This window comes from Schistocerca americana, chromosome 6, assembly GCF_021461395.2.
Source record: "Schistocerca americana isolate TAMUIC-IGC-003095 chromosome 6, iqSchAmer2.1, whole genome shotgun sequence".
Classification (NCBI taxonomy): Eukaryota; Metazoa; Arthropoda; class Insecta; order Orthoptera; family Acrididae; genus Schistocerca; species Schistocerca americana.
The window spans coordinates 203,540,579-203,556,389 of NC_060124.1; the positions used below are offsets into that span (position 1 = coordinate 203,540,579).

General features: G+C 38.9%; 1 protein-coding gene across 2 annotated transcripts in view; it reads left to right on the forward strand.

The window, feature by feature from the left end:
• Positions 1-15,811, forward strand: part of LOC124619245 (ATPase family AAA domain-containing protein 2-like) — a 236,223-nt gene that overhangs the window by 1,552 nt on the left and 218,860 nt on the right. The window lies entirely within an intron of this gene.

A 15,811-nucleotide genomic window follows, 5' to 3' on the forward strand; every position in this document is an offset into this window, starting at 1 on the left:
CTATGACTCACTACACTGTTTCTTAGTTTAAATTGCAATTTTAGTGTTTTGTAAACAACAGTGTGTTAAATGCAGAGCAGTGACATACTCTGTTCAAAATTAGATTTGGCTGTAACAGTCACAGAGCAGCATTCTTGTTGTCATACTGAGATGTTTCAAACATGGAACAACTGATTGCAATGACTAGCCCGGCCATTAGGCTGTTACCACAGTTATTATTTTGTATTCTTATTCCTTGCTTTGCCAAATCACATCCAATCTATCCTTTTTCGGCGTATGTCAAAGCTTGCCATATTCTATGTATAAATTTATTACTACAGCCAAGGTTATAGGAAGTGGAAATAGCACACTCAAGTCTGTGAATGCCATAGGCTATACTTCGTTATCTCACCTCATCAAATTATTTTCTAAGTCATTGCTATTAGAGTGCCCTGGTTAAGTGGGACCTTGCCGTTGGTGGGGAGGCTTGCGTGCCTCAGCGATACAGATAGCCGTACCATAGGTGCAACCACAACGGAGGGGTATCTGTTGAGAGGCCAGACAAACGTGTGGTTCCTGAAGAGGGGCAGCAGCCTTTTCAGTAGTTGCAAGGGCAACAGTCTGGATGATTGACTGATCTGGCCTTGTAACACTAACCAAAACGGCCTTGCTATGCTGGTACTGCGAACGGCTGAAAGCAAGGGGAAACTACAGCTTTAATTTTTCCCAAGGGCATGCAGCTTTACTGTATGATTAAATGATGATGGCGTCCTCTTGAGCAAAACGAGGATAATGGAATGTAGTCGAATTAAGTCAGGTGATGCTGAGGGAATTAGATTAGGAAATGAGACACTTAAAGTAGTAAAGGAGTTTTGCTATTTGGGGAGCAAAATAACTGATGATGGTCGAAGTAGAGGGGATATAAAATGTAGACTGACAATGGCAACGAAAGCGTTTCTGATGAAGAGAAATTTGTTAACATCGAGTATAGATTTAAGTGTCAGGAAGTCGTTTCTGAAAGTATTTGTATGGAGTGTAGCCATGTATGGAAGTGAAACATGGACGATAGATAGTTTGGACAGAGAATAGAAGCTTTTGAAATGTGGTGCTACAGAAGAATGCTGAAGATTAGATGGGTAGATCACATAACTAATGAGGAAGTATTGAATAGGATTGGGGAGAAGAGAAGTTTGTGGCACAACTTGACCAGAAGAAGGGATCGGTTGGTAGGACATGTTCTGAGGCATCAAGGGATCACCAATTTAGTATTGAAGGGCAGTGTGGAGGGTAAAAATCGCAGAGGGAGACCAAGAGATGAATACACTAAGCAGATTCAGAAGGATGTAGGTTGCAGTAGGTACTGGGAGATGAAGAAGCTTGCACAGAATAGAGTAGCATGGAGAGCTGCACCAAACGACAACAAGAAGAAAATTAAATAGTTAAATTAATTTCAGTATTGAAACTTTTACTTTTGCTATTGATGTGTCATATGCAATTTCCGGGCAGCAAAATCTGCCACACGTTATAATGAGTGCCAGACTACAAATCTAGAAGTTTGATGTTGAATCCTCCATCAGTATTAAGTCTTCTTGTCACACCTTCACCGATAATTTATATATGGTACTCTAATACACCAAGTTTGCATAGTTCCAAAGAAGGGCAGCACAAACAGTTGCATCTTTCATTTTAAATGGCAAGGGAGCATTACAGAAACACTGAAAGAAATAGAATTGGCAGGTGCTTGAAGATAGATTCCAGCTATACTGTGAAAGCCTACTTGACATAGACCCAAGAACCAGTATTAAGTGGAAGTCCTAATATTATAAAGCATCTCCCTGTATGTCTCTCCATAGGGACTGCAAAGACAAGGGTTGACTGATTACAGTGTGCACAGAGGCATTTAAGCTCCATACATCATGGAATGGAAAGATACCCTAACGTATGGTAGGGTATCGTGCCGTGCATTTCACAGTGCTTTACAGAGTAGTGGATGTTTGAAGTCCATGTTATAAAGTATGGGTGTCTCCAATAACTAACAGGGTAAATCAGTTCAAATGTTGGCAGAGGGGAAACCATAACCACCTCTGGTAGCATAATGATCAGAGAATCACTATTATTTACATAATTTTAGTATCGATATAATAGAGGGAAAAATTCCACGTGGGAAAAATATATCTAAAAACAAAGATGATATGACTTACCAAACGAAAGTGCTGGCAGGTCGATAGACACACAAACAAACACAAACATAGACACAAAATTCAAGCTTTCGCAACAAACGGTTGCTTCATCAGGAAAGAGGGAAGGAGAGGGAAAGACGAAAGGATATGGGTTTTAAGGGAGAGTGTAAGGAGTCATTCCAATCCCGGGAGCAGAAAGACTTACCTTAGGGGGAAAAAAGGACAGGTATACACTCGCGCACACACATACACACACACATACCCATTCGCACATACACAGACGCAAGCAGACATTTGTATCGGGAATAAAGGTGATTTATATATTTACTTTTAATGTGAGAAGTATTTTTGTTCATTGAAATGTACACCTCTGGTATCACCTGTAATATGGCATGGGTTTGAGGAAATCCTTAAAGATATTCTCAGGGATGGGTGATGGTCAAGAGGCAGATTCCACGTTACTGGCTTTGTTTAGAACATTTGAAATAGTGCCACACTGCAGATAGTTAACAAAGGTACAAGCGCACAGATTAGGTTCCCTGGTAAGTGGCTCAAATACTTCTTAAATAACAGAACCCAGTATGCTGTCTTCAGTAGTGACTGTTCACCAGAGACAAGTGCATCAGGGACATGTGATAGGACAGCAGTTATTTTCTAGGTATATACAAATGATCTGGCGGACAGGGTAAGCAGTAGTCTGTGGCTGCTTGCTGGTGATGATGTGTATGGGAAGGTGTCGTCATTGAGTGACTGTAGGAGGATATCAGGTGAGTTAGACAAAATTACTAGTTGATGTGATGAATGGCAACTAGCTCTTAATGTAGAAAATGTAAGTTTAATTCAGATGAGTAGGAAAAACTAACACACAATACAGGTTGTACATAAAGTCTGGGAACACTTTTAATTATTTATTGTACAGGAGCCAAACATTGTACAGATATCATACATATGTCATTTTGAAAAGAAACCCTGAAGGTGACCCCCTCCTCCCTCCCTCCCCCCATGTATACCGCCACAGTGTGGTTTGGTAATTTGCTGATAGCCTAGTCAGCACTAGTTCCAAACATGGCGAGTTCAGGTGCAGAGCAAGCTTTCTGTGTGTTGTTTCACGAAATGGCCTCAATGATCACGAGATCTTACTCTGTGTGACTTTTTTCTGTGGGGACACAAAGATTTGGTGTATGTACCGCCTCTACCTCATGATGTAGCAGAGCTCTGGGAGAGAATACGGGAAGCGACTGCCACAGTCGATGATGCCATACTGGGACGGGTATGGCAAGAATTCGATTACCATATTGACATCTGCTGGGTCACTCATGGTTCGCATATTGAATGTTTGTAATAAAAACTTTCAGAGTTTCTCTTCTAAATGCAATGGTATGACATCTGTACAATGTTTAGTTCTTGTGCAATAAATAATTGAAAGTGTTCTTGGACTTTATGTACACCCTGTATTTGAATGCAGTATTAGTAGTGTGCTGCTTGACGCAGTCACATCAATTAAATACCTAGATGCAACATTGCATAGCAGTATGAAATGGATTGAGCAGGTGAGGATTGTAGCAGGGAAGGCAAATGGTTGACTTTGGTTTATTGGGAGAATCTTAGGGAAATGTGATTATCTGTAAAGAAAGCTGCATATAGGACACTACTGCTGCCCGTTGTTGAGTACCGTTGGGAGTGTTTGGGTTCTCACCAGGTAGGGTTAAAAGAAGATACCGAAGCAATTCAGAGGCTGGCTACTAGATATGTTGTTAGTATGTTTGTACAACATACAAGTCTTATGGATATGTTTTGGAAACTCAAATGGGAATCACTGGAAGGAGGGCAATTTTTGTTTTTTGAGAGAGAACCAGCATTTGAAGCTGACTGCAGAACTAATTTACATTTCGTGTACGAACCATGAAAACAGGATTAGAGAGAGTGGGGCTTGTACTGCGGGCTTTCAAATTGAAAATGAAATGTGGTGTGGCCCTCAACTATGTACCCTCTGACTCAAAGTTGAAATATTAAAAATGTTGGCTGGTTTCATTGTCTAGGGCTAGGATACATACTTGCTGCATTATAAGCCAAATACTGCTGAGTCTACAGAATACAATATGAATGTACACATGAATTGAATGGTCAAAGGTTCCTATCACTTGGCAGTTGCGAATTTTGAATGGTATATAGAAATTTATAAATGAAAGATTGCAATTAAGTAAATTCTTAAAGTACTATTTTAATGACGGAAATACGGAAGCGTCCGATCCCACCCGTCTGCTTTGACCCATGACGTCACAAATATGGTGGAAACAAAAACAAACACACACACTTTCCACAAGAAGCCTAATGACACTAACGGGACAAGCGCGGGAAATGGGGTGTTTTGGGTGGGGGGCAAACTAAATATAAACAAATTTAGACGCCTTGCGTAGCCACAACGTGTAAGTGAAGACAGCCATGCATGAATACCCACCCACCTCCCCAGGGGTCGTAACCCCTGCAACCCATAGAAGATAAAGATGCTTCAGTAGCTGATTAGTGTTTTTTGTCTTTAAAAAAAAAAAAAATCTCACAGGATAGAACGAACAGATCAGAAAGATAAATATAATAAACTAAAACAGAAATTCGAGGAAACAGATAATTAAAATAAGTAATAAGTGTTTTTAAATTTAAAAAAAATCTCACGAGATAGAACGAACAGATCAGAAAAGTAAATAAAATAAGATGAAACAGAACTGGAGACAGCCACACTCAAACCAAACTCCGCGCCGTCATGACGTCACACACGACAACACCCTTACGTCACGTGTCAAAGCCGACGCGTGGGATCGGACGCTTCTGTTGACCCTTAATGACTTTAAATGATGGGTATGATAGCAGAAGTACCTTTAAGAATGCCCTTTATTACTGTAAAACGCTTATTATTGTCAGTGGCCCAACACACGGAAATCTCACGTGTGCAAATCAGCACTACGAAGTATTTCTATTTCCCGCAACCATGCGCAAACTGCTCCACTCTCAAAGTTTCCCACGACCGTGCATCCATTGCACTGTACTGTCCCGGTCTCTCTCGTGTCCTCTCACATACTGTGTCCCTCGCAATGCACTGTTCAGAACTCACCCTTCCATTCACTTTGGTAGTCGCCGCCCTTAGTAACGAGCGCTGTGATTGGTGATAGCACCCCCGTCATGTCTCCAAGCCAACGCACACTCACAAACATTTTGAAACACATTTGAAATACTGGATTTACATTTAAATGACTTGAAATTAAGTAAATATTCCTACGGATGGACCGTAAACACGCTCTAACACACAGTATTAAATGCATAAATAATTCAATAAACATATATCAAAAGAATATAAACAAAGTAGGCCTGTAGCCTGTCTCTGTGCTTTCTAAACACAGTAAATAATTGACCAATTTCTTCATGAATAGTATATCTCAGATATAAAAAAAGACATAGATGAATAAATATATTTATAAACATGCTGCTACCATTTTTTCATGTAATTATGGAGTACTTATGGCCTGACGTGATCGATGGTAATCGGCCACTTTGACCTCCAATAACTCCTGTACTATTCAAGTTACATGCCTGTAATTTATACCAGTTTAGGTTTACACTAATAGCTTTCTAAAGACACATTGATTGACAAAATTGGGTGAACCGTTTGGATTTTGGAAGTTTGTTGCTGGGTGTCACTTGTATAATTTATTGTCAGATACTAAACTTTAAACTAATAAAGATATTGAAGATCCGATTACATGATCAGAATCATCATGCAAAGGTAAGGACGTGATTCTTGCTGAGGTATCATGATTCATCTGGCTACTATTAATTTCTATACAAAATGTGAAATGGCTGCCATTAAGGTTTTACAAAGTCTGCCATCTTTGGCACTCCCTGCTTGTCTCTTTCATCGACACAGCATCACCATGGAATTCCCTGCTACGCAGTCCCTGGACCCTAGCTAACATTCAGCACCATGCGGCCGCCGATGAGCCGTGGCCCGCCGAAAGGCCACAGCATGGCCATGCCAACTCCGTACTTAGAACATTTTCAGGGCGCCACAGCTCGCCTGTTACTTCACAGTATGGAGGCATATAGAGTCATTTTTCCCTCACTCTGTTTGTGAGTGAAACAGCAAATGAAAAGACTTGTAGCAGTACAAGTCATGCACCATACGGTGTCTTGTTTGGTATGTGTGTAGATGTAGATGAGTTATTTTGACACAGGGTGTGCAAGCACTGCTTTTCAGTACCTATTCCTTCATTCTAAGCCAGTGAAAAATATTCTGGTGAATAAGTTATACTTTTTTGTTGAACAGAACTGATCTTCGTGACGGAAAGGGAATTCTTCATAGGGTTGGTGTCCATGTTTGAATTATTTATATAGTACAATCGTGTAGCAAAAAGTTATGTTATTACGGTACTGAGTAGTTGCTGATCAAGAATCCTAAATAACTTTACTAGTTTCTCCCATAGGGCCCTACAGCCTTCGTCTTGTTACGTGGAGAATTTCTGGCTCTTGTCACTTCTGGTTCATACACATCTGATGTAACTGATAAAGAACTGTTTCAATGTTTTGTTTATTGTAGGGGCATTTTAGTGTTCATTTATATAATTAAGGTATGATCTTTTAAAATGTATTTAACATCTGCAACTGGAATATTATCTAGGTGGCAGTTTCAAGTATATAACTCACGCAACTGAAGAAAAAGAACAGCTGTGTTACTACAGCAAATAATGGTACTTAATTTAATTCATTCATGTTTTGCAGCTACCTTTGTTGTAACATCATGAAATGCAAATATATGTATTCTCTACTTACTACATTTCTGACCTAGGTTAATTTTAACAAGCCTGCTGTATCCCTTATATTCATTTGACTGTTTCCCTAAGGAGTGGTTGGAAAACTTCGAAGTCTGCACTGATGAAATACTATACCTTTTTACATATTGTTCAGTTTGACGTATGACGGCACTTTGATAACTGTTGGCAGAAAATACAGAAGTTTGTAGGTGTATTATCTGCTCAAATTAAGTTGATACAGTGTGGTGGTGGATGGCAATGAATGTAAATGAAAAGTGCATTTACGGTTGCTCCCATAAACCACCACACAGAATGTCATCTTGGTTTGCATGGATAATACTTAGTTCCGTTGGTCAAGAAAGATCTCAAGTCACTAATTTTTGCACATTGGATTTCTTACAACCTTTTTAAAATATCAGTCTCACATTAGTTTTAGTGTATGTTGGTTTGTGAAATTTGAGATTTCGAGAACAAATAACAAATATTTTCAAATTAAGGTGACATGTGACTGATAATTATGGGTATAACTTGGGGGGGGGGGGGACTTTCAGATAAAGTAGCCTTCATTAATGGAATGACCAGTAATCAAGAAAGATGCTATCACGACACGCTATGAATGTAGAGGACTTTGCCTATTACGTACTGCATGTAAAATGTTTTCCAACTTTCTCTTTAGTTGATTTACAACTAATTTTGAAAGCATTGTTAGTGTCTGTAAATGTGGATTTCATCAAGAAAGGTCTGCTATTGAACAGATCTTCATGGTACAGCAAATACTAGAAAAAGTGAACAATTTGGAATTGATACACATCACCTTTTTGTTGACGTTTCAGCCTATGACAGTATTGAAAGAAGTACACGGGGTGTCACAGGACGAATGGTCAACATCCAGGGATATGACAGGAAAGACCATTTAAAGCAAAAAAAGGGGCTAGTAAATATAGACTGTAAAGAGTATGCATTATGAGCTATGAGCTCTTCCTCATCTTCAATACTGTGAAACAAATCTCATCTTCTTAAAGGTCTTTGCTTTTATATTTTGGAAAGGGGGGGGGGGGTGGTATGGACAAAAACTAGAAAAATTGTCTAGTAAAGATGGGCTCTGAAATGCTTAGGTTATCAGCTATGAACATTCGTTCAGTAGAAGAGATGTTTCACAGTCGTAAAGATGAACAAGAGCTCTTAGCTCTTAAGGTATGCATTTTAGAGCCCATGTTTACTAGATTTTTTTTATTTTATTCGAATGATCTTTCCTGTCATATCCATGAATATTGACCATTCCTATTGGGACATCTTGTATAGCAGTGAAAGAGTTTGAGATTGCTAATAAACTGATCAATTTAGTTATGGCTACCTTCAGTAAATGTAGAAAATGTTGTCAAGTGCTGTGACCACAAAAATTGATGTAAGATTGGAATTTATCATCTAGCCTTCTGTGTAATATATTCTTTAAAAAAGTTAAGAGAAATCAGCTCAGGTGCTGGCATATGTAAATGATAATGATGTAATTGCAAGAACACCAAGAATGATGAAGGACTCATACAAATCTTGAAAGACTTGCTAGAAAGATAAATCTAGAGAAAAGTGACAGTATCTATAGCATCAGAGAACTTAAAGCGCATGATCTTCATTCCTTAGTATTTCTGTGTATGCAGAGAAGTGGGATACAGAAATACTGAGGAATTAAGAGATATGCTGGAAGTTCAATGAGGCTAATGATAAGTAGCAATAATGAGTAGCTCAATACACAATTCAGTTGAAGAGGAATGAACATCTCTGAAAAGGACAGTCACATTAACTGGGAAGAATAACATAGGTGCAAGGAAGGTAATGGTGAAGAAACCATGGGTAAAACAAAAAATACTGTTGATTGACAAAAGGAGGATGTACAAAAATGCTCAGAGAAATTCAGGAATACAGAAATGAGTCACTTAGGAATGAAGTAATTAGGAAGTGTGGGGAAGCTAAGGTAAAATGGCTGCATGAAAAATGTGGAGATACCAAAAAAGAAATGATTGTTCAAAGGATGACTCAGCAGATAGAAAAGTCAAACCAGCCTTTGGTGAAATTAAAAGCAAGGGTGATAACATTCAGAGTGCAATGGGAATTCCACTGTTAAAGGCAGAAGAGAGAGTGGATAGGTGAAAAGAGTACATTGAAGGCCTCTGTGAAGGGGAAGACTTTTCTGATGACTTGGTAGAAGGAAAAACAGGAGTTGACACAGAAGAGATAAGGGTCCACTATTAGATCTGAATGTAAAAGAGCTTTGGGTAGCTTAAGCTCAAATACGGCAGGAAGGATGGATAACATTTAATTGGAATTTCTCTCATTTTTGGGGAAGTGGCAGCAAAACCACTATTCTCATTGGTGTGTAGAATGTATGAGCCTGACAATATACCATCAGAGCCGGAAAAATGTGATCCACAAAATTCTGAAGATTGACAGATGAGACAATTACCACACAATCGGCTCAACAGCTCATGCATCCAAACTGCTGACAAAAATTATATACAGAAGAATGGAAAAGAAAAGAGAGGATCTTTTAACTGATCAGTTAGGCTTTAGGAAAGATAGAGGCACCAGAGAGGCAGTTCTGACAGTGCGGCTGATAATTGAAGCAAAACTGAAGAAAAATGAAGACACATACTTAGGATTTGTCACCCTAGAAAAAGTGTTCAACAGTGTAAAATAGTACAAGATGTTAGGAATTCTGAGAAAAAGATTGGTAATATACGATATGTACAAGAACCAAGACGGAACAGTGAGATTGGAAGACCAAGAAAGAAATACTTGCACTAAAAAGGATGAAAGACATGGATGTCGTTTGCCCCCAACTATTCAATCTATACCTCGAAGAAACAATGATGGAAATGGAAGAAATGGTCAAAAGTGGATTCAAGAAGAAGGATATGATAAGATTCACTGGTGGCATTGCTATCCTCAGTGAAAGTGAAGAATTACGGTATCTGTTGAGTGGAATGAACAGTCCAGTGAGCACAGAATATAGATTGAGAGGAAATCAGGAAAAGATAAAAGTAATCAGAAGCAGCATAAATGAGAAACTTAACATCAAACTTGGTGGTCACGAAGTAGGCAAAGTTAAGGAACTTTGCTACCTCGGAAGCAAAATAACCCATTATGGATGGAGCAAGGAGGATATCAAAAGCAGACTAGCGCAGGCCAAGAGGGCATTCCTGTCTAAGAACTACTGGTGTCTGGAGGAAGAGATTCAACAAGGAATCATATAATTTGTAAAATGAACCAGACATTGTCAGTTGCATTAAGATGAAAAGGCTGGAATACGTAGGAGGTATACTGAGAGCCAATGACGGATAGATTAAGAAGATATTCAGTGGAGTCTCTGAAGGAAACGGGGAGCTTGAAAGACCAAAGCTAAGGTGGGAAGAGGATTTAATGGAAAGTAGAATTCATAATTTTTCGTCACTAAACAGGAAAGACCAAAATAAACTTCCACAGAAGGGCAAGGCTCAGAAAGGGCCTTTGTGCCACTAATGATGTAGTAAATAGGTGGCTCTGTTATATGCTCTACACAGAGGGAATGGAGAATACTCTATGGCGTCACCATTGTGCTCTATATCGTCCCATGCTGTGCACTCAATCCGTTGCCTGCTGTGGTAATCGGCATTGTGGTGGGGTGAGTGCTGCATTGGGCCACTGTTTCTGCTTGAGACTCTCCTTTTAAAAATTTATATGGTTGGAAAACTATAGCTGTCACTCAGCAGAATACTTGTAGGGTTTGCTTTAGGTCATTTATAATGAATTGTAGTTCGTTGTAGCTAGAGTGCAAAACAGTTGAGGTCAGTACCTCAGTAACCAAGTATGTTCATTATAACTGAAATAAAATGAATACAACACTAAATGTATGTGATCTGAAGTGCGTGCTACGAACAGACGTGGCAGAATGACGCTATTGGCTGGAGCGTAACATTATACGGTGTGCATCATCGCTCCGCCTGTCTTTTTATGTGCACACCACGATTTTTTTAATCAAAAAACTGTCCAAAGAGTTGGAGTTGTCCAAAATAAAATTTAATGTGTTTTGCTATTCAATAAAACAGGTGCAGACAACCTTTTTCGACCCACATACCTGATACACACACTTATCTAAACTCGCAGGCTGCCTCTTCATGGCATGACAGGAACGCTCCTCATGCAGAGATCAAACTATGGAGTCCCTGATGTTGATGTTTGTGGGGTAATACACCGATGTGAATGGCATCCCTGATATTTCACGCCATCAAATTATGCCTCAAGACGTGTGTTATGTAAGAATACATTCATTTTATGTTCACCCAGAATTTCTTCCATGGGCCAGATTAAAATTGGTCACAGGCTGCCGTTTGCCCACCCATGCAGTAAAATATCTCTCTTAATCACACATTACATCTATACTTATAAAGTCACTCGCTCAACTTAAACATTAGTGTCATGCAATATTTTGTGGAATGTAATATCTTGTACAGACATCTTTTATTAACCTGACACGTTCCACGTCATTACGAAGTGTCGTATTCATGATCTATGGAACAAGTATTAATCTAATCTAATCTGACAGAGTTACTGTGTATATAGAAGTCAGACTTCTGCTAGTAATGTAGCTGCAACCTGACAAATCTTTGATAAATGTCAGGTATTATATATACGAAATTTTGTTAGGAGACGTACATTTTAAAAGTGTATTTAGAATGAACAAGAAATTTTAAGATATGACTGTCACTTGTTATTCACTATGCTTACTGTTTTGCAGTAGACACTGTATTCTTAAATGATGAGCCTTCCCATTATACTGTGCCATAAAACATTTATGAATAGAAACATGTAAATTTTGTCATAGTGTTGATTGGTTGGTTTCCAAGACTAGTAATAATATGAAAGCAAAAGTTGCTAATTCAAAATGATGGTTTGAGGACAAGTAGGTATTTTCTTTGATTTAAGAAAAGCTTTGATTGTTTGGGCCATGCAATATTCTTGCATAAGTTGGAGCAATATAAGGTTAGGGAGAAATTCCAACAATACTAAGAACACAGGTGCTAGTGTGAAAGTCATGGAAAAACAATAATATAAATGATGTAGCTAATAGGTTAGTCAGTAAATAACATCAGCGTGTGACTTTCAGAGATCAGATTAATGCTTAACAGCAACAAAACACTAAAGTGTGGTCAAATTGTCAGTGAAGTCAGTCAGTTCAAATTCTTTGGATTTACGACAAATGGAAGTTTTCTTGGAAGTACCACATTTAAGATGAGCACAGAAACTGTGCGCTGCTGTCTTCACTGTAAGGATGTTTCCAGTCTCTCTGACGCTGAATTTAGAAGGCTTGTTTACCTTGTTCTCATTATATCTTATGGTGTTATACTTTGAAGCAACTCTGTGTTTTCACGAAGAATATCCTTAGCCCAGAAAAGGCAGTCAGATGATCTGTGGTGTCAGTTTACAAACTTTCTGTAGACTTTTGTTCAGGTGTCATGGAATTTTAACTCTGAACATATATTACACCCTACCATCTGTTGTTGCAGTATTGACTCATTCACAAGAAACTGTAACATTAATTCAGTGAATGCTAAATGGAAAAATAGTATGAACTTGGAAATGCTTCCTGAAATACAACACAGAAAGGTGTGCACTGTTCAATAGGTTTTCCAATATGCTTCCAGCAGAACGGAAAAAAAATTCAAAACCAAGTTGAAAGGTTTCCTTGTAGCACATCCTAGATTTATTTTTTATCTCCCCCCCCAGCATTACGTGTTGTTAATTCTTTTGATTATAAACTTTATCAGAGTTCTGTAGACGTTGTACTGATTGACTCCATGCCCAAATAGCTTTGGCTCACATCACCCCATGGAACTACGTAGATAAATAACAGGAGGATCATTCGAGATAAAAAAATGTGGAGCTTGAATTGGTTCAGTGTGAGATACCATAGGATGACCTAGTCAGATAGAAATATAGCCTACTGTTGATCTTAGGAAAGAGACAATGTTGACAAAGAAATGTAAAGAATTAGTGCAAAAGTGAGAACAAAGAAAGAAAAGAGAAATGGAATGAAATCCTTGTAAAACATGATTTAACCACAAATATTATAAAAGGAATAAAAATATTTTTGTGGAAGGATACATTAAACTACATGAGATTGATGAAAATACCATGCAAAACAAAATCGTGTGGATGTGATGGATACCTCTGAATGCCTATGATGTATTAGACACAGGGAAGAATATAAACATTATTAACTGGTAACCTGTTGTAGATGCGTGGAAAATCTGTTAATCAAATAAATGAAATATGATTGAATCCAGGATGGAATGTAACAGTATTGTGAAAAAGAACGTTGCCAATCACTATGTAGTGGAGATGCTCAGTAGTAGATAGGCACAACAAAAAGAAAGTCACAAATATAGCTTTCAACCAGTTGGGCCTTCATCAAAATTAGATGAAACACACACACACACACACACACACACACACACACACACACGCGCGCGCGCGCATGCAACTCACACGCACATGACTGCAGTCTCAGGCAGCTGCTGTACATCAAAATTATATTACATATATTGCATTTGTAGAACACTGCATATACCATTTTAGGATTTAAAGTAAATACTAGTACTATGTACATCCTTTTCTTGAACAAAATTGTATGCTCTTATTGTGGTATTTTGTGAAGATCTGCCAGATGGTTATGAAATATTCAGAACTAATAGCAACAAAATAAATTTTTATATCAGTGATTACAAAACATAGACAGCAGTGTAAAGATTCAAAATGTATGAACATCATGAATAATATGACACCTAAAAGAAATCTGTGCGTGGAAAATGTAAAAAAGTATCTCGAAACGATGCATTGTTTGCAGTCAAGACTCATAAGTAAACACTTTATTGCATTCTTATGCCAATATGAATCCAACAACTAACCAAAATGTTAACTAGAAATTAAAATAATGTAGAAATTCAGTTTCCATGTTCTTCTCAAAAGATTTTCCCCCCTTAAGAGGGGGTTTAAAACGAAGAAAAGGGTAGCTCTGCCACTGTTGTCTGCAAGGTGTTGCAACAAATGATCAGTGGGCGGCTGGTATGGTGGCTTGAGTCTGAGAAATTGTAACAAAAGTATAATGTGGCTTTAGTAGGCATCACTCTGCAGTTGACCACCTTGTCATCGTGTTGACCCACATTATGGACAACTTTCTGCAGAAGTACGAAAACATAGTCTTATTTTTTGCTTTGGAAAGGCATATGACACTTTCTGGAGGACAGGAATCCACTGTTGGCTGCACGGGCAGGGCTTCCAAGGTGTCCTGCTCCACTTTATTAGCAAATACTTGAAAGACTTGGTTTATAATGTACACTTTTGTTTTATTCAGAAGGGGATTTCTCAGGGGTCTGCACTGAGGGGAAGCTAATTTACCGCAGAAATCAATCCCATTATTGGGTACCTCCCACCGTGCATTTCAGGTTCACTCTTAGTCTACAGTTTTCTCGTCTGTTACAGCTCTCAGTGAACCTGATTACTCAAAGGGCAAATCAAGGGCAGTTTTGGTCGCATCTACTCACGGAGCATAGGCAACTGCTTCTGTTTTTCCACGAAACAACTGTCTGTGTGAGTTTCTGGAGGGGAAAGAAATGTTTTCCACTGTCCTTGCACCTTGGACCTGTTGCTCTTCTGTTCGTCGAAACTATAAAATTCTTTTGGTTAACAATTGATAGAAAACTGTTTGTCTTCATGTATGTGCTACTTGGCAACTTGATATATCCATTCTCTGAATGTATTGTGCATTCTAGATGGCATCTCATGGGAAGCAGACTAAATAATCTTCGTTCATTTGTATTGATCCTTAGGCCTTTCGAAGCTGGACTATGGATGCATTGTATAGTCATGACCATCCACCTTCGGTCACCTTAATGTGATTCACAACTGTGGAATCCGTTCGGCTAAAGCCTCCATCCCGAAACTGTCAGATTGTGCTGTCATTTCGTACAGTGTTCTCCGTGAATGCACTTGCCTACTATTTCTTGCAACCCACACGATACTTTGTTTCTTTATAACTCTGTCGATCGCTAATATGAGGCAAACTCTACTTCCTTATTGCCAACCGCAGTTCGCTTTTGAATTCTACTACGAGTCTATGCCTTGCATTATCTGTGACATTTCTGAGGGGGTGAGTGTCATTTCCCCCTCCTTGGTTCCCTGCAGAGGTCCATGTCCATCTTGAAGTTACTTCGCTTCTAAGGAAAACTACTCTGGCTTCGATCAATTACTTGACATTTCTGGAGATTTATAATTTGGGGAGAGCCCCCTTATTTACACCAATGGCTCTAAGGATGACCAAGGAATGGGGTATGCCTATGTTGTTGCTGAAGAGGTTTCTAGATACTGCGTTTTAGACCACTGCTTGATTTTTACTGCAGAGCTTCTTTTTCTTTATCAGGTCACGTTGTATATCCAGCAACACGGAATATATAAATGTCATATTCTCTGATTCCCTGCATTATCTGAAGCCTCTATGTCATTAATCAAGCCATCCTTTAGTACAAGAGACCAGGGATGCCATCACTGCCTCATTGGTGCTGGTACCATTGTGTTGTTTGCATGGGTTCATGGACATGTTTGTGTGTCAGGGAGTGAGGCTGCTGGTGATGTTGCCAAGACTGCAACTCTACTACTCAGGCCTTTTAGCTATTCTGTTCCCTTGGATGAACCCAACTTTGTTATGCACAGTAATGTTCTATTATTTCGCCTTGAAAACTGATCATCTATCCATGGGAACAAGCCCAAGGGTATTAAACACCCTTGCTATGGTTTGGGCGACTGCCTATCATCCACCTCGCCTTT